At 51.0% G+C, this 23,524-nt stretch overlaps 1 long non-coding RNA gene across 4 annotated transcripts in view; it reads left to right on the top strand.

Moving 5' to 3' along the window:
- LOC103351478 (uncharacterized) overlaps positions 1-20,957 on the top strand; it is a 109,326-nt gene extending 88,369 nt beyond the window's left edge. For all 4 annotated transcript variants that reach the window (XR_011383642.1, XR_011383643.1, XR_007911422.2 and 1 more), the window contains 2 exons: positions 17,977-18,094; positions 20,809-20,957. This is a non-coding gene — a long non-coding RNA (uncharacterized lncRNA). The remainder of the gene's footprint in view (positions 1-17,976; positions 18,095-20,808) is intronic.
- The last annotated feature ends 2,567 nt before the right edge of the window (positions 20,958-23,524 follow it).

Below are 23,524 nucleotides of genomic sequence, written 5' to 3'. Positions count from 1 at the left end.
TAGGATGGGGGTGGAGCTTGACACTGGTGGTTGGGCCATGTGGCCACCTGACTTCCAGCAATGGCGGCGGGAGCCAGGGCATAGGAGGTAAATCAAGGTGCAGATCGCACCATAGACAAGACTGCAGTTTTCCTAGCAAGGTTGATTCCAGATCTTGGTTACTGTGAGTAGTGCTGCAATGCACATGCGTTGGTTTTTGTTTTGTTTTGCTTTTCATGAGCCTATTTCATGTCCTCAGGATACTTACCCAGAAGTGGGATAGCTGGGCCATGTGGGAGATCTACTTTCAGTTTTTGAGGAATGTCCATAATTGCGTGACTAGCCTGTGTTCCCATGACTGTGTGTAAGAGTTCTCTTTTCTCTACACCCTTTCCAGCATTTATTGTTTGTCATTCTGATAATAGCTGATCTAAATGGAGTGAGATAATGTCCCATTATGGTTTAGATTTGCATTTCCCTGGTGGCTAATGATATTGAGCATTTTAAAATGTATTCGTTGGCCATTTATATTTCTTCTAAGAAATATCCAAATCCTTTGCCCATTTTTTAAAAACTGGATTGGTAGTTAATTTGGTGAGTTTTCTAAGTTCCTCACATATTTTAGATATTCATTCTTTGTCAGATGAATAGTTTTAAAATATTTTCTCCCATTCTGTTGATTTCTGTTCACTCTGTTGATTACTTCTTTTGCTGTATGGAAGCTTCCTAGCTTAATTTAATTATGTTAATTTTTGCTTTTGTTGCCTGTGCTTAGGGGTCTTCAAAAAAGCCAATCTCTTGAAGTGTTTCCCCTATATTTTCCTCTAAAAGTTTCGTATTTTGTGCAAGGTGTCTGGCGCAACAAATTTTCCCAGGCAGACGAATCAATTAATTCACAGGCTTTTATTGGGGTTCCGCTCCCGGGCGAGGTTCCATGGCTCCAACAGAGCAACAGAGCGGGTGCCGGGGAAGTCACGTGTCAGAGAATGGGAGGGCTCCTTTTATAGATTCAGGGCATGGGGGTTAAAGGTTGAGGCGGGTCTGATCCTCATTGGTTGACCTTTAGGCACCCGCGGGGACCTTGACAAGGACTTTCTTCCCCGGAAGTACAGGCCTTCCCTCTTTGCAGCTCCCAAAGCTACCAGTTAGGATTAACCTATTGAGCCACGGCACCGGCACACTGGGTTCTAGTCCCGGTCAGGGCGCCAGATTCTGTCCCAGTTGCCCCTCTTCCAGGCCAGCTCTCTGCTGTGGCCCGGGAGTGCAGTGGAGGATGGCCCAAGTGCTTGGGCCCTGCACCCCATGGGAGACCAGGAGAAGCACCTGGCTCCTGGCTTCGGATCAGTGCAGTGTGCCGGCCCCAGCCGTGGCGGCCATTGGAGGGTGAACCAACGGTAAAAGAAAGACATTTCTCTGTTTCTCTCACTATCCAAAAAAAAAAAAAAAAAAAAAAAAAAATTGGATCTTTGGTCCTTTTTGAGTTGTTTTTGTCCAGGTGAGAGGTAGGGGTTGGGGCTTGCTTCAGTTGTCGCTTCTCCTGGGTATGTTTTTAACTCCTTTGTCAAAGACAAGTTGGCTATTGATATGTAGATTTATTTCTGGGATTTCTATTCTTTTCCACTGGTCTAGGTGTCTATTTGATGCCTTTACCATGCTGTTTTGATTACAATAGCTCTATAATAGACTTGAAATCTAGTATTGTGATGCCTGTGGCTTTGTTCTTATTAGTCATGATTGCTTTGGCTATTTGGGGTCTTCTGTGTTTCCATTTGGATTGTTTTTTATAGTTCAGTGAAGAATGGCATTAGTATTTTGATGGGGCTTGCATTAAATATATACACGGATTTGGGTAGTATGGACATTTTAACAATATTAATTCCCCCAATCAATGAACAGGGGAAGTCTTTCCACTTCTTGTGTCCTGTTCAATTTTGTTCAAAAATCTTTCACAAGATTGTAAAGGTCTTCCTCATCCTTTCTCAGTAAAACACGCTGCTCTTAATCTTGCCATTTTCATTGGCATTTGAAAACCTTTCTGTATCAGCACAGAACACTTCCTTTTTTTTTCAGCTGCAGAATATCCATTGTATGGATATGCTGTACTGTATTTAGCCAATCATCTGTTGATGAACTTTTAGATTTTTTTTCAATCCTTTTCCAAGGCTAACATTAAGGCAATGATTAGCCTTCTTCCTTATTTTGCCTGTGTGCAAGTACCCTTGGCTGTCCATATCCTTAGAATCCACTTCCTTGGATTCAGCCAACCACAGGTTGAAAATATATATTTAAAATTATGCCTGCCCTGAATATATACAGACATTACTTTTTGTCATTATTCTCTAAATAATACAGTATAGCAGCTATTAACAAAGAATTTTCCTTGTATTGGGTATCATACATCACCCACAGATGCTTGGAAGCATACAGGAGGGTAAGTGTGAGTTATTTGCAAGTACTGCACCATTTTACGTTAGGGACTTGAGCCTCTGTGAAATTTGGAGTCTGTAAGTGTCCTGGAAGCAGTCTGCTGTGGCTACTAAGGACCAACTGTACAGGAATGATGAATCCTCACGTTCCAGCTTGGACCAGTAGCAGAAGGCTGAAATAAGAAGCAGAGCTGGGACTTGAACCCAGGCACTTCGATATGGGACGTGGGCATCCCGAGTGGCATCTCGTTTGCTGCACCAAGTGCCTGCTCCCCTTCCTGGATCTTGACTGCACAGCCCCTGTATTCTCTGAGGCCTCTCCGCCCTTGTCTGCTGGGCGCATGAGGAATTCCCAGCTCTGTGTGCGCTCCGGGAATTTTTTGACTCACAGATCTCCAAGTACTTGTTCTCTTGGCAATTGTTTTCCCAGCCTCGTCAATCCCACCCTTTGTCAGACTGGCCCTCAGCCAAACTGCAAATTTCTGGAGCCCTTTCTCAGGCAGCTCTCTTCTGCCTGGCATGCTGCCCCCTAAATTCTGCCTCAGCTTCCTTGGAACTGTGACCTCTCAACTTTCTCAACTCAGAAATCTCGTGGTTTCTCAATTCGCAGTTTTCTCAATTCAGTGTTGCTGTCTTGGGCTGCAGGCCCTCTGCCATCTCTAGGCAGAAAGCCTGGGCAACTATAGGGTCCATCTCTTTTATTTGCCTTCTTGGCCCTAGACTACCTGTGTCCCAAGGTTTGAAACTTTGTTTCCTGTATTTTCTCAATTTTCTTTATTTCTTTTTTAATGGCAGGAGGGCAAGTTCCATAATAGTTTCCAGATCTGCAGCTTTGTATACATTATTTTCTTTGTGATTTTTTTCGATTTAACTATTACCTTGCTTCAGAGGCACGCTAGTCCTTCACAGGAAGGGGAGGAAAGGAAGTTTTGGTGGTGAGAATGGAGGAGTGAACTTGAGGGACTGCAGCAGGAACAAGTAGCAGGATCTGGTCATTGCATGTGGTCTGTTTCTCTCCCTGTAAAAATAATAAGTCACATACTATGAAAAGTCGCAATCACAAGGGCAGCGACACTGAAATGAGACCTTCAGCCCAGTTAGAGGCAGTCGCTCTGATCTCGTCACCAACAGCTGCAGGAAGGCTTGAGCCAAGCCCCTGTGCGGTGCCCTCAGTGCAGAGGCTGGATCCTGCCAGGTCCTGGTCGCCCACGGTCTCCAAGCCTCCCTCCCATCCCTTAAAGTTTCCTTGTCAGGTGCATCCTAAAATAAACTCCCTGAACTGAGGGCACGGTACAGCCAGCCCCACGAGCCCTTGCTCACAAGACGCATGAAGTCGTTTCTCTCCCATCTTTGATGTTCGTTGTTGTCCTGAGCAAGGAGTAACTGCCGCCTGGCTGAAGGCCACTTTTCCGTCCCCAGATCCCCAAAGGAACACGTTGCCCACCACTCAGAGGCGGCCCATGAGCACTGCAGACCACGCAGGGGCTTGCCCACAGGCTGGACGCACATCTGTCAGCCCCAGCTTCAGTTTCTAAGAGCCTTTGCTCCCACCCTTGGATACCGGATTGGGTGATAGCTGCCAGGCTCCTTGCTCTGTGATTTGCAATAAACAATACTTTCTTCCACCACTTGACATCAGTGACTGGCTTGCCATGCGTTGGGCAAGTGGACCTAGGTCTGGGGGAGGAGGGGGAATTCCACAACAAGGTCTCATTGGAATTCCCTTATCCACATTAGGACCAGACCAAGAAAGGAAACACAACTGCCCTGCCACCCCTCCTCACCTAAATCTTGTGATCTGCCTCAGAAAAGGAGGCTGAGCACTGTGACCACGCCTGGGCAGATTCTGTCACTGTCTTCCAGGGGCCCATCTGAAAAATAGGTTGTCTCCTAGCTCTGTTCATTTTCCCTAAAAACATTTAAAAGCCTTCAAAGTTATCTACATTTCCCATCCTCCTCCCTATGGAAAAAAGCTACATACGCTTCTGAATCTTGTTGAGCTGTAGGTAATTGTACTTTGTGATATCTGCATGCACTTTAATAAATTTGTGTGGTTTTCCCCTATTTAATCTATTGTCGGTTCATCCCAGTGAGCCATGAACTCTACACTGTCACTTACTTTCTGTTTACAGTTTGAATAAGAAAAAAACGATACACCTCCAGAGACGCTGTGATGGCATAAAAGGAATAACACTATACAAACACAGGAGACTTCTTGAAAAGAGCCCTGAATTGGGGATCAGGAATTCTGGGATCTAGTTCCTGTTAAGCCATCCGTAATCTGTGCAGCCTGCAGCCTATCTGGGCCTCAGTTTCTCTGTCATACGTAAAAGTTCATCTAAAGCAGTGATGTGAGCTGCATTGTGCCATGCAGAGGCAAGCTGTCCCTGCGTCAGTTACTATCGAGCAGAGTGAGTGTTAAGATGCAGAGGGTCACAGTGACGCTTCAGTCCCAGGTGGACCTTTGTCATCTTGGAGGTCTTGTGGAAGAAGGCATCGTTACAGATGGAAGCAGTAACTAGGCAGGAAGGAAGGGGTATGAGAAGCACCGTGAGCAAACCTCAGAGGCAGAGATAAGCTCGCGTTCCCCACCCTGGCCAAGAGCAGCTGACGGGCACTTTGAGGAAATGAGACAAGAGAGCTCAAGGGCTGGCATGGGAAGATTAGGGGTGTGTGGGGAGGAGGAGGTGAGGACACTGCTGAGAGGAGCTGAGGAGGGTGACTGGAGGGGGGGGATGCGGGGGCGCAGAGCGGCTTATCACCACTGGTCTGTGGCTGCGGCGGGTGGGTGCCAATTATAAAAACGGTGCCTTCTAGTTGTAAAATTCATGCACTGCTACAAGGAAGCATCCTCAGCTGTTTTTTTTTTTTTTTTAAGTATTCCTGCCAGTATGGTGAACATCCTTATATGCTTTTTCCCATGCATGAACACATATATAATACAAACTTACATTAATGTCAGATGATAATTACCCCTCTTAGCCTTGAATCCCCTTCCTGTCTGCCATTGACTTCTTCGTCCCTGTGCTGGGGCTCTCTAACCTACAGACCGGCGTACTCGAGGCCTGGGTCTTGGGTTCCCGCCCCTCGCGCTGCATTTCTTGTTTTGCTCTTGAAGGGCTCTTCGTCCGTGCAGTTGGCTCCCCAGTCTCCTCTTTGACACCTGATTTCTCTCAAGAGCTCCACGTCTCTGTTTTCTGCCACCTGTTGGACATCCTTCCTTTTCTCTTACCCAGCACCATATACGGACTTGCCTCCCATCCAGGTGAATCAAGTCATTCCAAAGGATTCCTTCTTCAAGCTTTCCAGTTTGGTCATTGGTGTTACATACACCCAAAGTCACCTGCTCAAACATTGGTTTTACCTTTGATTTTCTTCCGTTGTCGTCCAGGTCCAGTTAGTTCTGCTCCCATAATATCTCCCTTCCCCGTCCGTCTTCAGCGCTTAGACCATGATAAACACCCTGCTTTAATCCATCTCCTCCTAGCTACCACACCAACCCTTATAAAACACTATTTATATCGTGTCACTTACGGAGATGTGAGGTGCGGTACATAGAGAGTGGAAGGGTGGAGAAATAGGATTAGTTTGGTTTTTAACAAACCAAGTCTGAGGTGCATTTAGGCATCACAGGACCATCTCAGGGCCCACTTAACTGCCCACGCCTTTGCCTCTGTGAAAAATTTGATGTCTGAGAGACCCTAGGAATCCCTGCGTGAGGGGCTGTGAGCAAGTGGTTGAATGCTCACTGTACGGCAGACACTGCGTGACCCACTGTGGTCCCCACGGTGACCCGGACTCTCCCTGACTCGTTCACATGTGCATCGCAGTGCCTCCTGCAGTGACGGAGACACTGTGAACGCTTATTTAATATTCGATTAATGAGTGTCTGAATGCATGTGTGGATGAAGGTAATGGGTAATGGAAATACAGCAGTGAACTCGATCCCTTCCTTTGGGAGCTGGCTGTCTGGTTAGGGAGACACAGATAACCATTGTCAAATGGCACATTAAACACACGACTACAGGTAGACTCAAAGGGCAGTAAGGATTCGGGCAGAGAGGGAATGACTTGGCACTTGTGCTGAGTGTTAAAGAACATGTCCAGGTTTCCAGGCAAGGACATGCCAGGAAGGAGGCCTGGGGGGTGTGTGGGTGTGGACAGCTCTCAGAACAGTAGGCCGTCTGATGCAGCTGTCTTCAGGGGCAGTCACAGTGCCAGCTCTCCCTGGTAGGTCCACCCCTTCCGCAGCCCTGGCAGAGGGGAAGCGCTGCGTGTACTTGCTGTCTGCAAAATGGAAGTGCACCCCAGTCACAGGTGGTCCCTAAGGCAGGCAATCATAAGTTTCTAGCAGCTGAAGAGATGTGTTCGGGTGGAGTCACTGCCCAAAGGAGCAGCGTCAGCTTCTTGTGATGAGAGTGTGTGTGTGTGTGTGTGTGTGTGTGGTGTATGTGTGTGGTATGTTTGGGGGTGGGTGTTGAATTGAAAAGTAGAGAATCAGGCAGAGAGAAGCCAGAGGGACCAGGATGGCCCCGGGGACTAGTGAGTACAGAGAGGTGGAGGTCCCCTGGTAGGGAGGCCGGGCTGGACAGAGGGAGAAGCAGTGGTGGCTCCAGGGTGGAAGCAGCCTGACAGCCCTTCTCATCTGCATGCATCAAGGACCCATTAGTAACGTTATAGCATTTGCTTTCAGACATTAAATATTCGAAAGAATTCATTAGGAGACAAAAAGCTTATCATGTTTGTCCAGACATTTAAAATTCCTTTTGTTCTTGCTTTGTGCCTGGTGTTCCTTCTCTTATCATCTCTGTCCTATCTGAAGAACTTCCTTGGGGCTGGTATTGTGGTAGAGTGGATTAAGCTGCTGCCTGCAGTGCCAGTATCCCATGTGGACACTGGTTCAAGTCCCAGCTGCTTCACTTCTGATTCAGCTCCCTACTAATTCACCTGGAAAGACATCAGAAGATGGTCCGTGTCCTTGGGCCCTGCACCCACGTGGGAAACCTGGATGAAGCTCCTGACTCCAGCTTCATCCGAGTCCAGTCCTGGCCACCATGGCCATTTGGGGGAATGAACCAGCCAATGGAAGCTCTCTCTCCCTCTTCCCTCCCCCTTCCCTCTCTCTCCCTCCCCTTCTCTCTCTCTCTCTCTCTGTCTCTCCCCCTCCCCCCTTTCCCTCTCTCTGTCTCTTTTCTTTCACCACCCACTTGGGAGCACAGCCCTTCTGACTGGGGAAGATTCCGCTGCTTTAGCTGTGTGTGTGCTTAAAGGGCGCCACTGCTGCTCCCCTAACTTCCAGGAGGGAGACCCCTTGCCCACTCCCTGACCCAGAACTGAGGGCCGTCCCTAAGCCTCTGTCCGTGCTGACCTGCACTTCTGGGTTGCAGGCTGCCTTGAAGTTACTAGAGGGAAAAAGTAGCAAGCCCACTGCTGGTATTCTTTCTGGTCTTTTCCTCCAACTTATCCACCACTGTTACCTTCCAGAGTCCTCAACTAGCTACTCCATGCATGTAGCTGCATTCCGCAGGCGAGAGGACCCGGGCATCTCTGTTAGCAAATACGAGGAGTTGTAAAGCACGGTGATGCTAACCTGGCCGTGCTGGGTTTGGCTTCCACACACATGGCCATGTTTTTGCGGCTCAGATCGTTTGTATCAGATGATTTTCCCTCTTCTCTGGAGTGCATTCTCACGTGTTTCTTTAAGGTCCATTTTTAGAAGTAAATTTCCTCATTCATTTCTTTAATTGTAAAAACAATGTTGAATTTTACTGGGTTCGCATTTCTTAGCTGATCAATAATTTCTGTCAGCACCAAGGACCCGACCCTGTTGCCTCCCGGCTCCCGTTGTCGATTGAGGCTTTTGTCGTGGGAGCCTTGGTCCCTTGCAGGCGACCCTGCCTTGTGGTGTTTTCCAGATCCTCTTTCCGCCTGTGGCCTTCTGAAGTTTCATCCTGATGTGTCCGGTGCTGTGCGGGTGTCCAGTCCTTCTGCCCGGGATATGCTGCCCTGTGGGCTCCGATGCTTCGTTTGTTCTGCAGCACCGTTAACCAGTGTTGCTTTAAATATTTCCTTTTGTCTGTTGTCATGATATCTTCTTTCTGAAACTCCAGTTATTTCCATCTGGTACCTTCTCGCTTTATCCTCCGTGTCTGTATGTGTCTCATATATTTTAGTATCCTTACCTGTCTTTGTCACATCCTGAGTTTTAGTCTTTTGACAAAATCCTTTTTGGTAAATCTCTGTCTTTGGTTCTTCTAAATCTTCTGTTAAGTCATCCTGTTTCAGATTTTAATTTCAACAGTCCTATAATATTCTTGTTTCTGGAATGTTTTTTCCTGATCTGTCCAATCCATATCACTTCTTTTTGTATACTTATATTTGTAATACAACCCCATTTTCTGTGTAAGCATGTAAGATGTTTCTGTACCTCTTAATCTTTCTCGTTTTATTATGCTCTCTTATTTCATTTTTATCCCCTATGTTGTTGTGCTTTCTGTATCTGTGACTCAGAAGTACCGCTTTTCATTTTGTCTTCATTCCTGTGATATTTTAATTTTTTCTTCTATGTTAAAAATTATTTATTTGAAAGGCAGAGTGCCAGGGCGGGGAGGAGGGGATATCTTCCATCCACTCCCTGAAGGCCTGCAACAGCTTGGCCAGGCAGAAACTAGGGAGCTAGAACTCCATCTGCGTCTCCAGGGACCCAAGGGTCTGGGCCATCATTCACTGCCTTCCCAGGTACAGTGGCAAGACACTGGATTGGAAGTGGAGGAGCCAGGACACAAACCAGCAGTCGCATACAGGATACACGTGCACCAAGCAGTAACCCAGCCAGCCGCACTGCAATGCTGGCCCCTGTCATTCTCTTTTCTCAGTTCTCCAGTTCTCATTTTGATCCCTGCTGTTGCTTTGTTATTTCATTTTCAAATTATTGTATTTCCTACTTTGTAGAGTTATTTTACAGTGGCAGTTGCTTTTTTTTTTTTTTTTTTTGACAGGCAGAGTGGACAGTGAGAGAGAGAGACAGAGAGAAAGGTCTTCCTTTTGCCGTTGGTTCACCCTCCAATGGCCGCCGCGGCTGGCGTGCTGTGGCCGGCGCACCACGCTGATCTGATGGCAGGAGCCAGGTACTTCTCCTGGTCTCCCATGGGGTGCAGGGCCCAAGCACTTGGGCCATCCTCCACTGTACTCCTGGGCCACAGCAGAGAGCTGACCTGGAAGAGGGGCAACCAGGACAGAATCTGGTGCCCCGACCGGGACTAGAACCAGGGTGCTGGTGCCGCAAGGCGGAGGATTAGCCTAGTGAGCCGCGGCGCCGGCCAGCAGTTGCTTTTTTAAAAATATTTTTAAATTCACAACGAAATCCTTGGATGTATTTTTTTCCAACCCATGAGAACATATTTTTGATGAATGATTTCTGTAGAAATGTTTTGTGCTATTGTTCATGCTTAAGAGTGTGAATTGTCATTAGATGAACGTGGTGTTAGTTCCTATTTAACACTCCTGTTTGAATGAGTTAGAGTCTTCCCTATCAGTTATGTGCAGAATTTCCTGTGGGTACTCGGCTATGCAGAGACACAAATAACGTTCCCTTTCCTGTTTCTGGAAAGATGGATTTTCTTCAGATAGGGTGCTTTTATGTATCCATGCCCTCAGATTCTCCCAGTCATAGCAAGTTCAAGGGGCTTCACTGACTGTGGCCACCAAGGGACCCAGCCTGTGACTCTCAGTGCCTTTGGAGCTCTGCCGATCAGAGGACCCTGGGCACGGCTTCCCTCCCAGGGGCCCCGGCAGTTCTCCCGGCAGAGCTCCCGTGCAGCTCTGCTGGCACCAGCTTTCGGATAGATTTACACATCGAGTGAATTGCTGCCTTTCTTCTAGACTTCTCAAAATTGGCCTTTGAATTCTCTTTGTTATGCTTTATGGTTTCCGAGGGAAGAAATATATTTATATATACACATTCAATGTATATCATTATATAGTGTTTATTGTGGATATAGTTCTATAGAAATAAAGTACAGAAAATATGAAATTCATCATAACTTAGTTCTTGTAGAATATAGTATATGCGAGAGGCATTGTGGTACAGCAGGTCAGGTCTCCACTTGCAGCACCAGCTTCCCATACTGGAGCGCTGCTTTTAGTCAGGCTACTCTGCCTCCCATCCGCTCCCTCCTAAGGCGCCTGAGAAGGCAGCAGATGATGGGTCAAGTGCTTGGGCCCCTGCCAACCACGTGAGAGACCAGGATAGAGTTCCTGTTTCCTGGACGTGTGGCCATTTGGGAATTGAACCAATGGATGAAAGTTTGATATCGCTTGCTCTCATTCTTTCAAATAAAAAAATTATTTTTAAAGAGCTCATGGAAATGCATATTATCTTTATTCCATATCTGAAGCACATCTTTAACATAGTTATTTGAAAGGCAAAGTGACAGAGAGAGAAGGAGAGACAGACTACAGTTTAGACAGAGTAGAACGAAGCAAAAAACAGAAATTAATAAATGTGGGAAATGAAGAAACAGTAAAAATACACATAGAACATTTTTTACAAAACCTAATGCAAGAAGCACCTCAAGTCAGCTTTATTTTTTACAAAGTGAGAGTAAAACTAAGCCAAATAAAGAAAATAAAAGAACGAAAACTTCTTATATGAGTATGTCATAGAGACCTTTTAAAATTTGCCCAAACTGTGCAGCAGGGGTAGAAAAGAAGGAGTGTTCCAAGAAGCCGTGATAATCAATAATGTAAACTAGGACTGGAATTGTAGTATAGTGGATTAAGAGACCATCAGCGGCCGGCGCCGCGGCTCACTAGGCTAATCCTCCGCCTTGCGGCGCCGGCACACTGGGTTCTAGTCCCGGTTGGGGCGCCGGATTCTGTCCCGGTCACCCCTCTTCCAGGCCAGCTCTCTGCTGTGGCCAGGGAGTGCAGTGGAGGATGGCCCAGGTGCTTGGGCCCTGCACCCCGTGGGAGACCAGGAAAAGTACCTGGCTCCTGCCATCGGATCAGCACGGTGCTCCGGCCGCAGCGCGCCGGCCGCAGCGGCCATTGGAGGGTGAACCAATGGCAAAGGAAGACCTTTCTCTCTGTCTCTCTCTCTCACTGTCCACTCTGCCTGTCAAAAAAATAAATAAATAAAATTTAAAAAAAGAGACCATCAGCGATGGCAGCATCCGGTATCGGAATACCACCTTGAGTCCCGCCTGCTCCGCTTCCAATCCAGCTCCCTGTTAATGTGCCTAGGAAAGCAGTGCAAGGTAGCCCAAGTGATTGGACCTCTGCCACCCACGTGGGAGATCCAGATGGAGTTCCTGGCTCCTGACTTTGGCCATGCCCAGCCCCTGCTGCTGTGGCCATTTGGGGAGTTAATCAGTGAATGGAAGATCTCTCTCTCTCTTAACTGTGCCTTTCAGTTAAATAAATAAATCTCTAAAAATGCTAACTTTCCTCTTGTTAAGTAATAGGGATTGTTGGCTTTGCTCTCAGTCAATCCAATAGGAGCCATGCTAAGATCACATGAACTAGTACATGGCTCCCCAGTTTAGTACCCATGGTTAAAGCAGGGAGTCCCCCAGCCAGCGCTGTGGCTCACTAGGCTAATCCTCCACCTGTGGCGCCAGCACCCCAGGTTCTAGTCCCGGTTGGGGCACTGGATTCTGTCCTGGTTGCTCCTCTTCCAGGCCAGCTCTCTGCTGTGGCCCGGGAAGGCAGTGGAGGATGGCCCAGGTCCTTGGGCCCTACATCCACATGGGAGACCAGGAGAAAGCACCTGGAGAAAGCACCTGGCTCCTGGCTTTGGATTGGCGCAGCATGACGGCCAGGCCACTTGGGGGGTGAACCAACGGAAAAAGGAAGACCTTTCTGTCTCTCTCTCTCTCACTAACTCTGCCTGTAAAAAAAAAAAAAAAAAAAAAAAAAAAGTAGGGAGCCCCCCAGGGGTCAGCAGTGTAATAACAGGAGTGTTTCTGGCTGTTGAGGAGATGGATTCCAGCCTAAAGAGAAAGCTTAGCATCAGAGGCTTGCTCATGTCCCTTCCCAGAGTACAACTGCATCCACAGAGAACGCTGTGCACGTGCCCACCTTGGAGGTGGGCAACAGGGCAGGTGCACGGACAGAAGATCTGGCCTGAATCAGCTCAGGGTCACCTAACCAGGGTTCCTGGTCGGGTTCTGAGTCTGGTGTAAAAGGATGGGGAAAGAGGCCTTGATGTGTAAGGGGCGGGTAGAGAGTCCACGTGGGATCCCCACACAGTGGGGGCGCAGTCTTGGGTCCTTGGTAGGTGCAGTGCCCGTAAGAGGAGTGGAAGGAGAGGGTCGTGTTGGACACTCCTGGGATGTTGGAGAGGCTGTTCTGGAGGCAAAGGATACGCTGTGGGAAGTGGTTTTAAAGCAGTTACAAGATGTGAGGGAGGCTTAGTGAGAGAGATAGAGAAGCAAGATCTCCAAGAGCTATCCTGGTTGTCTCCCTTATCTCTCTCTTATTTATTTATTTACTTATTTATTTATTTATTTGAAAGTCAGAGATACACAGAGGAGTGGCAGAGAGAGAGAGAGAGAGAGAGAGAGAGAGAGAGAGAGAGGTCTTCCATCCGCTGGTTCACTCCCCAATTGGCTGCAACAGCTGGAACTGTGCCAATCCGAAGCCAGGAGCTTCTTCCAGGTCTCCCATGTGGATGCAGGGGTGTTGCAGTTGATTTGTTCTGAAAGGATTCCTTCTGAGAGGAGGAGCATGGTGGGAGCAAGAGGTGCGGAGTCACCACACAGACCCCAGGAGTCGGGTGAAAGCAGACCAGAGGCGAGCAACCCAAAGACTCATTTATTTCAGTTGCTACAGCTGCTTATATAGCCAAGGCAGCCAGTCTGGTCAAGGGGAGGTCTATGCCCTAACCAATCATAGCCTGTTGCCAGGCAGTTTCTGAAACCATCCAATCACAGCCTGTTCTCAGTCAGGCTCTGTTGTCATGTGGTTTCCGAAGCCATCCAATCATGGCCTGTTGCCAGGCAGTTTCTGTTGTCAGTGGCCATCTTGGCATGACCTTCTCACCTCTCACCTCAGCGGCCATCTTAGCATGACCTTTTCACCTTCTCATTCCACCACACAGGGGCCCAAGGACTTGGGCCATCTTCTACTGCTTTCCCAGGCCATAGCAGAGAGCTGGACTGGAAGTGGAACAACCGGGACTAGAATCAGCACCCATATGGGATGCTGGCGCTTCAGACCGAGGCATTAACCTGGTGCGCCACAGCGCTGGCCCCATATCTTTCTTTCCTTATCTCTCTCTCTCTCTCTCTCTCTCTCTCTCTCTCTCTTTTTAATTTGAAAGAGAGAGGCAGAGAGAGAAAGAGAGAGAGGTCTTCCATCTGCAGGTTCACTCCCCAAATAGCTGCAATGGCCAGTGTTGCACCAGTCCAAAGTCAGGAGCCAGGAGCTTCTTCTGGGTCTCCCACATGGGTGCAGGGTCCCAGGAACCTGGGCCATCCTCCACTACCTTCCCAGGCCATAGCAGAGAGCTTGAATGGAAGAGGAGCAGCCGGGACTCGAATTGGCACCCATATGGGATGCCAGCACTTCAGGCCAGTGCTTTAACTGACTGTGCTATGGTGCCAGCCTTTTTCCTTATCTCTCTCTCTCTTTTTTTTTTTTTTTAAGATTTAATTATTTATTTATTTGAAAGTCAGAGTTACACACAGAGAGAAGGAGAGGCAGAGAGAGAGAGAAGTCTTCCATCCGATGGTTCACTCCCCAGTTGGCCGCAACAGCCAGAGCTGTGCTGATCCAAAGCCAGGAGCCAGGAGCTTCTTCCGGGTCTCCCACGTGTGTGCAGGGGCCCAAGGACTTGGGCCATCTTCCACTGCTTTCCCAGACCATAGCAGAGAGCTGGATGGGAAGTGGAGCAGCTGGATCTCAAACCGGCGCCCATACGGGATGCCAGCACTGCAGGCGGCAGCTTTACCCACTATACCACAGTGCCAGCCCTGTCCTTATCTCTCTCTTTTTTTTTTTTTTATTTTTATTTTTATTTATTTATTTTTTTTGACAGGCAGAGTGGACAGTGAGAGAGAGAGAGAGAGAAAGGTCTTCCTTTGCCGTTGGTTCACCCTCCAATGGCCGCCACGGCTGGCGCGCTGTGGCCGCCGCGCCACGCTGATCTGATGGCAGGAGCCAGGTACTTCTCCTGGTCTCCCATGGGGTGCAGGGCCCAAGCACTTGGGCCATCCTCCACTGCACTCCCGGGCCACAGCAGAGAGCTGGCCTGGAAGAGGGGCAACCGGGACTGAATCCGGTGTGCCGGCGCCGCAAGGTGGAGGATTAGCCTAGTGAGCCGCGGCGTCAGCCATCCTTATCTCTTTTAAAAAACATTTTGCCTATCATCAATATCATCTATCAATCATCTATATATGTCTATCCATTTGAAAGGCAGGGAGAGAGGAGATAAAGTGAGAGGGAAAGAGGGAGAGGGAGAGGGAAAGGGTGAGGGAGAGGGAGAGGGTGAGGGAGAGGGATGGGGGGAGAGGGAGATCTCCCATCTGCTGGTTCACTCCCCACATGCCTGCATCTGACAGGGCTGGCCCAGGGAGGAACCAGGAGCTGGGAACTCACCCCAGGTCTCCCATGGCGGGGACAAGGCCCCAGCTGCTTGGCCCACACATCTCTGCTTCTGTCTTATCAGTGTCCTATATTAACCTTATTGAAATTGCCTCAAATACTTGTGGAATGCTGTAAGACCCATATAGATAAGTAACTGAATAGTTAAGATGTATAAGAAAATTTAGTCTTTTTCTCTGTCCCATAGCCCCTGGCTTAGCTCAAGCGTTCATCTCCTTACCCGGAGATGATGGTAATTCCCTGATTAATTGCTTGTTATCTACATTTTCAGATCTGTTTATTTGCTGTATTTCACATGTCCTTAATCCTGGCTTTGAGTCCCCTTTTCAGTTAGTTCTAGACTTTGCTCTATATGGGGTCTTCAAAGAGTTCATGGAGAATTTGTACTGTGAAAAAAAAGTGTGTAGACTTCAACATTTTTCTAAAATAAACTCATTGTTTAACTCCATTTTTTCTGTGAACTCTGTGAAGTGCTCCCATCGTTGGTTGTCTGTCATGTCTTTAAAAGCACACAGCGGCCGGCGCCGCGGCTCACTAGGCTAATCCTCCGCCTAGCGGCGCCGGCACACCGGGTTCTAGTCCCGGTCGGGGCGCCGGATTCTGTCCCGGTTGCCTCTCTTCCAGGCCAGCCCTCTGCTGTGGCCAGGGAGTGCAGTGGAGGATGGCCCAGGTGCTTGGGCCCTGCACCCCATGGGAGACCAGGAAAAGCACCTGGCTCCTGGCTCCTGCCATCGGATCAGTGCGGTGCGCCGGCCGCAGCGCGCCGGCCATTGGAGGGTGAACCAACGGCAAAGGAAGACCTTTCTCTCTGTCTCTCTCTCTCTCTCACTGTCCACTCTGCCTGTCAAAAAAAAAAAAAAAAAAAAAGCACACAGCCCTGCAGGAGGCAGAGTGGCGTGTCCGTGATACCCGTCTCTGTCTTGTCCTTGGAGATGGAGGGGGCTTCTGTGGCATCCATGGGTCCCGGGGTAGCAGTCCAGCTGCGGACAGAAGCGCCCAGAGACCCAGGCTGCTGACCCACACGTTCTGTCCTCCCGGTCTGTATCTGAGGGACCCTGGTTTCCGGCGCCCTGGCCCAGGTGGGCACAGCACACTGTGCATGTGAAGTTACACCAGGAAACACAGTGGCAAAGGTGAGGGGCCCTCAAAAGCCGGGAACCTGAGAGAGACGGAAAGACCAGAGGAGACAGAGCTGAGCCAGAAGGAGGGAGTCAGCTGCCAGAGAAGTGGGTGAGCAGAGAGGGAACAGATCTCTGGGTTCCTGCCTTTGGGGTTGGGGCTTATTCACAGTGAGTGAACGAGTGTTCATTGACTTAGAATGAAACTTGAAACTACATACGGAGAGAGACTAGGAAGGCAGGCAGGAAATTGCCTAATATGTGTTAAAAAAATTTCAAGAGTGTAACAGACACGCCCCACAGGTAAGTACAAAGAAAACCACACATGCACACACCGTGATCAGCCACTGAACTCCAGAGAAGGGAGAAATGTTCAGACAGAAGCCTGAGAAAGACATACTCATCTCAGCAGAGCAGGGAGACAGCCAGCCAACTTCTCAACAGAAACAGTGGAAGATAAAGCGTAATGGCTGCCCAGACTCTATACCCAGAAAAATACTCTACAGAACCAAGTCAGAATACATGGGTTAACAAACTAAAGTGAGAACACTGGGAGATAAGCACTCTAAGGAATAAGAAAGGGAATTCCTTTTTAAGTTCATTTTTAATTGACAGGGAAAAACTATATTTCTGGTGTAAAACATGATGTTTTTTTTTTTTTTTTTTTTTTTTGACAGGCAGAGTGGACAGTGAGAGAGAGACACAGAGAGAAAGGTCTTCCTTTGCCGTTGGTTCACCCTCCAATGGCCGCCGCTGCAGCCGGCGCACCGCGCTGATCCGATGGCAGGAGCCAGGATCCAGGTGCTTTTCCTGGTCTCCCATGGGGTGCAGGGCCCAAGCACCTGGGCCATCCTCCACTGCACTCCCTGGCCATAGCAGAGAGCTGGCCTGGAAGAGGGGCAACCGGGACAGAATCCGGCGCCCTGACCGGGACTAGAACCCGGTGTGCCGGCGCCGCAAGGTGGAGGATTAGCCTATTGAGCCACGGCGCCGGCCAAAACATGATGTTTTAATAGACGTTGTGAATGTCTACACCAGCCTATTTCAGATATCATTTCCTCCCCCACTGACCATTGAAGGGGGCAACACTGACAGTACACCTTCTTAGCAATTTTCAGGTAAACAGTGTATTGGCACCAACTACAGTCACCATGATATATGCAGGATCTCTGAGCCTGTACCTCCTGTGGAAAGAACAGACACCCTGTGTGTTTTGACTGTCTCCCCTATATCCGCACACCCAGGCTCCAGTGGCCACCGTCTTACTCTTCTGTGTGTTTGACTTTCTAAACTGCATATTTATGACCTTGTGTGCTATTTGTTTTCTGCATCTGGCTTATTTCACTTAATGTAATTTCGCACAACATAGGGTATAGGATATAACTTCACTTCATCCGTGTTGTGAAGGATAAGATGCCAGAGCCAGTGCTGTGGCGTAGCGGATGAAGCCGCCGCCTGCAGTGCCAGCATCCCATATGAGCACCAGTTCTAGTCCCAGCTGCTCCGCTTCCGATCCAGCTCTCTGCTGTGGCCTGGGAAAGCAGTGGAAGATGGCCCAGGTGCTTGCGCCCCTGCACCTGCGTGGGAGACCCGGAAGAAGCTCCTGGCTCCTGGCTTTGGATTGGTGCAGCTCCAGCCATTGTGGCTAACTGGGGAGTGAACCAGCAGATGGGAGACCTCCCTCCCTCTCTTTCTCTTTCTGCTTCTCTTTCTCTCTGTGTGTAACTCTTTTAAATAAATAAATAAGTCTTAAAAAAAAAAAAAAAGGTATGATGCCCTTGTGTGTAAACACTGCAGAGCAACCCCTGCATATATTTAAGGCCTCTCTGTCCATTCTGTGTCCACAGACACTCAGGTTGACCCCGCTTCTGGGCCATTGGGATCGTGCTGCCCTGAACCCAGGAACGCAGACAGCTCTGGTGCGCTGACCTCGTCTGCCCAGCAGTGGACTTGCGGCATCACAGGGTAGGTCTGTCCAGCCGTCATCAGCCGCAGGTCTGGGCTTGAACACTGGCATCCAGGAATGTGTGCCGAGTGAATCAGGGCAGGGCCGCCCCTCCCGGGGCTGCTGGGGGCACTGGAACAGAGGAGGAGGCCGGAGAGATCTGTGGGCGGGAAGTGAAGACCCCGGGACCCCAACACAATGGGGAGCTGAGTGTGGCTCCCTGGGGACCGGGGCTCAGAGCACCGTATGCCGATTTCCCTAGGGGGATCCCTGGAGGTCCAGGCGCGGTTGGCGGGTTCCAGGACCTGGGGCGGCTGTGGGCGGTGGGCGAGCTCAGGAGGCCGCCGCAGCTGGTGTGGGGATGCACCGCAAATGTCCCTGGGCCGGTGAGCGTGGGGGCGAGGGCGAGATAGCGTGCGGCTGGGCGTCCGGTAGCAGAAGGAAAAAAATGAGAGGACCAGGAAAGACAAGTGGTGTCTCCCTGCCCGTACCGCAGCAGGAGGCACGGACACGCCGCCGGCCTCAGGGGTCTCCCGGAGTTTGTCCACACAAAGCGGAGCCAAGCTTCTCCGGATGCGCGCTGACCCTGCTGCAGGTCCCCAGCCCTGCCTGGGTGCTGTGTCGGGTCGTACCGGAGACGGTGCTGGAGCTCCGTGTCCCTGCGCTCCTGGGGCGCCTCCTGCTGGCGAGGCTGCGCAAGCACAAACGGCCGGTGGATTTCCGCTGCCGTGCCGTGGATCCCAAAGCACCTGAGCGCCCAGGGGAGGCACTGGCCTGATCCACCCCCAGGTGCCGGACGAGGGCATTGTGTGTGTAGCCAGGGGCACAGGTGAAGGCGCCTGGGGAGGGAGTGCGCATCGGGCAGGCTGCAGGAAGCAGGGGTTGAGAGGGGGCTGAGGATGCTGGCGGACAGGCCCCGGGCTCCCAGAACGGGAGTGAGGATCCCCAGCACGTGTTTCAGAAACATTAGGAGCCCAGGAAGGAGGAAGATAGGACCATGAGCTCGTAAAAGCCTCCCGTCTCCTCCTCGCCGCTCCACCTACCTCCAGGTGGGGCTCCTGGAGGGGTTAATCCCACCTATAGCAGGGAATACGCCAGGGGATCTTCCCGGGCATCAGGGATTCCTGGAGGATAGGATTTAGATATCTCCCCACCCCCACCCCCTGCAAAGCTGTGAGGGCTGGGCACGGGCTGGAGGTTTGCACCCTCTGGGTGCCAGGTGGAATCCGTTTTGATCTCCTTGCACTGCACTCTTGGCACGGGTAAAAGATGTAAAAGATTTGACCGTCAAGGGGGATATTGGACCTCACAAACTGTGTAAAAAGATGGAAATTGAAAATGTTCCCACGGAGGGCCGGCGCCGCGGCTCACTAGGTTAATCCTCCGCCTAGCGGCGCCGGCACACCGGGTTCTAGTCCCGGTCGGGGTGCCGGATTCTGTCCCGGTTGCCCCTCTTCCAGGCCAGCTCTCTGCTGTGGCCAGGGAGTGCAGTGGAGGATGGCCCAAGTGCTTGGGCCCTGCACCCCATGGGAGACCAGGAGAAGCACCTGGCTCCTGGCTTTGGATCAGCGTGGTGCGCCGACAGCAGCAGCCATTGGAGGGTGAACCAACGGCAAAGGAAGACCTTTCTCTCTGTCTCTCTCTCTCACTGTCCACTCTGCCTGTCAAAAAAAAAGAAAAAAGAAAAAGAAAATGTTCCCACGGAGTAAGAACGTCCAGCTGCTTGGTTCCCACCACCTGCAGGAACCTAGGGACACATTTCCTCCACAGCAGATTGGGAAGAAGCAGGGCAGAGGAGGTGGGAGCTGAGCTGTCAGCCAGCCGGGAGCTCGGGGTTCCCGGTGTGCTCCCCAGCCGTGCCCTCCGAGTGCTCTGTGAACCCAGGAAGATGGATGAGACAGCAGATTCTCCAGGGTGCAGACTCCAGCTCCAGACTGCTGGCAGCCGCTCCTGGGGGCCCCAGGGAAGGAGGACCTGACCCAGAGGAGCAAGCTCAGGTTCTGTGCCCGCGTCACAGCTGCAGCCAGCAGCCCAGCCCTTTCTCTTTGCCTCCCAGCTCTCCCCCACCGAGTCTAGGGTTCCTCAGCCTGGGCACCCCATAAATGGGCCACAGAATTCTCTGTTGTGGCAACTGTTCTGTGTTTTGTAGTGTGTTTTTAATTTTTTAATTTTCTTTTTTTTTTAAAGATTTATTTATTTGAAAATCAGAGTTACACAGAGAGAGAAGGCGAGGCAGAGGAAGAGAGAGAGAGAAAGGTCTTCTATCCGCTGGTTCACTCCCCAGTTGGCCACAATGGCCAGAGCTGCACCGATCCAAAGCCAGGAGCCAGGAGCTTCTTCCAGGTCTCTCATGCAGGTGCAGGGGCCCAAGGACCTGGGCCATCTTCCACTGCTTTCCCAGGCCACAGCAGAGATTGGATCGGAAGTGGAGCAGCTGGGTCTCAAACCGGTGCCCATATGGGATGCCGGCACTGCAGGCAGCACTTTACCCACTACGCCACAGGGCCAGTCCCCTTGTCGCGTGTTTAATAGCAACCCCTGGCCCCCACCCACTAGTGACCAGGAGCATCCTCCAGGGCGACTGTCACACATGTCTCCAGGCCTTTCCAAGTGACGTCTAGGGGCAGAATCACCCCTGGTTGACAGCCATGACGCACACCATCGCCTCTGCTAGCCCTTCCCTCTTCTGTTCCTCCTCTTCCAACTCCACCTTCATCTCTCCCTTTTTTCCCAGCCTTAGGAAGGAGCTTACTTGTGTGGAGAAAACCAGCAGGAAAGATTGAACAAAGTCCCTGCAGAGAATGGAAACTTTTTAATAAGAGCGAAGTCCTGGACCACACTAGGCTAAAGCCTGCAGGGTAGAGGATGGGGTAAGACTTGGCGGGGGGGACTGTTGCTGCGAGACTGAACCTCCAGGAGCTCAGCTGTGTTGGAAGACAGAGTGTGTGCCACTCAGGGTTGCATTGTGGAAAAGCAATGTATCTAAACTGAAAGACTTGATTGCGTGGAGGCAGGATTTGGCCTGTTGAATGGGAGAAGGGAAGGTCCAGAACTGACTGCCCTACAGGCTGGGTTTGTGGAGGAAGCCATTTCCCTCCACCAGGTGGGGTTCTGCTTCCTTCCCTCCCTCTGTTCCTTCCTCCATCCCTCCTTCCTCGCTCCCTCCCCCCTCCCTCCCCCCTCCCTTCCTTCCTGTCTCAAACCCTTCCTCCTCCCTCCTCCTCCCTTCCTTTGTTCCTCCCTTATTTCTTTCCTCCCTCCCTCATTCTTCACTTCCTCCCTCCTTCCCCATCCCATCCCTCCCACCTTTCCCCCTCCCATTCACCCTCCTCATCCCTGCCTCCTCCCTTCCCTCACTCCTGTTAGGAAAAGAGTTCCAGGTTGGTGCCTCCCTACATGGGGCACCATAAATGTTAGAAAAAGAGGTGCCAAATAGAAAGGAGGCAGTGTACAAATTTACAGCCAGACCGAATTTATTCAGAGAAAATAAATTCGTAGAGGTGGGTGACCAATGGCCCACATGCACATGATGGAACACGTGGCAGAAGGCCCCAACAACGGGGGTGGGGAGAGGCTTTTTATATTTTAGGAGGGCTAGGGATGGGGGTAGGGTAGGGGGCAGCAGGTGGAGGTGAATTCAAGGCCTTGAGAACCTGGGGAAGAATACAGGATGGGGAATGCGGGCAGCAGGGTGTGAGGCCCCATCGAGAGTCAAGGGCAAGGAGCACATGCCAGTGTTTCTCCATCTTTTGGGCAGTGAGCAAGAACAGCTGAGGCATCTCTTTGTTCCCTCACCTCCATTCCTCCATCCCTTCCTTCATTCCTACTTCCCTCCCTCCCCCCTTTCCTGTCTCTCCCTCCCTCTTTCTTATTTAAGATTTATTTGAAAGGCAGAGAAAGAGGTCTTCCATCCACTGGTTTGCTCCCCAAATGGCTGCAGTGGTCAGAGCTGAGCTAATCCGAAGCCAGGAGCCAGGAGCTTCTTTTGGGTCTCCTACATGGGTTCAGGGGCGCAAGGATTGGGCCATCTTCCACTGCTTTCCCAGGCCACAGCAGAGAGCTGGATGGGAAGTGGAGCAGCTGGGACTTGAACTGGTGCCCATATGGGATGCTGGCACTGCAGGTGGCAGCTTTACCCACGGTGCCACAGCTCCAGCCCCCCTCCCTCCTTCTCCTTCTCCCTCCCTCCCTCCATTCCTTCCTCCCATTCTTTCTCAATCCTCCCTCAGTCCTTCCTCCCTCCTTCCCTGGCTTCTCCTCCCTCCCCTCTCCCTTTCTTCATTCCTCCCCCCTTCTTCTGCCTCCCTCTCTTCCTCCCTCCTTCCTTCCTTGCTCTCTAACTTCCTCTCCCTCCTCTTCCCTCACTCCTCTTGTTTCCTGGATGTCTTGCTTCCTGTCCTCTCCTCCCTCCTCCTCTCTCTCCTCCCTTCCCTTCCCCATCAAGCCTCCCTTTCTTCCTCCCTCACTCCCTTCCTTCTGTATGCCTTTTTCTTCCTCTCTTCCTCCCTCTCTCCCTCCCCCCTCCCCCCTCCCTCCCTGCCTTACTCCTGTATCCCTTCCTTTCTTCCTCCCTCCCTTCCCTTCCTTCCATCTCCCTCTTTACTCTCTCCCTCCCTCCCCCATTCTTCCATCCATTCCTCACTACCTTTCTCCCTCCCTTCTTCCCTCCCTGCCTCCCTCCTTTAGTCTCTCCATCCTTCCTCCCTTCCTCCCTCCTCCTTCCCTCCCTTCCCCCATTCCTTCCCCTCTCCCCCCTTCTCCTTCCCTCCTTCCCCACTACCCCAAACACCCATTCCCCTAATGCCACCATTTAGCAGCAGTGTGTGGCAGCCTCCTGTGGTGCTGCAGCTGGGTTCAGCCTGAAGAAAGACTTCCTGGTGACTGGCTGGGCACACATCCCTCAGCCTCCACTCACTCTCCTGCTCTAGCTGCGTACACATACATACACACACACCCCGAGGCTGCCCACCTCCTTGCGTCTTGCCCTTGGTTTGACACATGGTTTAGCCCCGGGTCTGTAGCTCTACCCCCAGCCACCCTAGCTATAGTCAGGTCTGCTGGGAGAGCCCTGTAGCTAAGGTGGGTCCTGTGGTTACAGCGAGACGTCTGCTTCAGTCTGCATCCTGTCTAGAAGGCATGCGGCAGCTTTGTCCTCAGAACCTGACTGCCCTCCGTCTTTCACACTCCTAGCCTCAGAGGCATCTTCTCAGACAGCCCAGCCGGCCCCTGCACGCACCTGCTCCCTGGGCCGCAGGTGCTCAGTCTCAGGCAGGCAGTGGTGGGACTTCGGGATGTCAGTCCCCTCAGCACCTGTCCCTGCCCGAGATCTCCTCCGCACCCTGGTGTCCCAGCCACTCCTCCTCATTTCACCCAGACTCCCTGTCTCCATATGGTCCCAGCTCAGCCCTGCCACTTTGTGACCACGTCTGGCTCCACCTGGGCCAGGTAGC

The sequence above is a fragment of the Oryctolagus cuniculus genome, chromosome 17, assembly GCF_964237555.1.
Source record: "Oryctolagus cuniculus chromosome 17, mOryCun1.1, whole genome shotgun sequence".
NCBI lineage: Eukaryota > Metazoa > Chordata > Mammalia > Lagomorpha > Leporidae > Oryctolagus > Oryctolagus cuniculus.
Note: the sequence above shows the minus strand (reverse complement) of the source record. Positions and strands in the feature narration are given on the sequence as shown.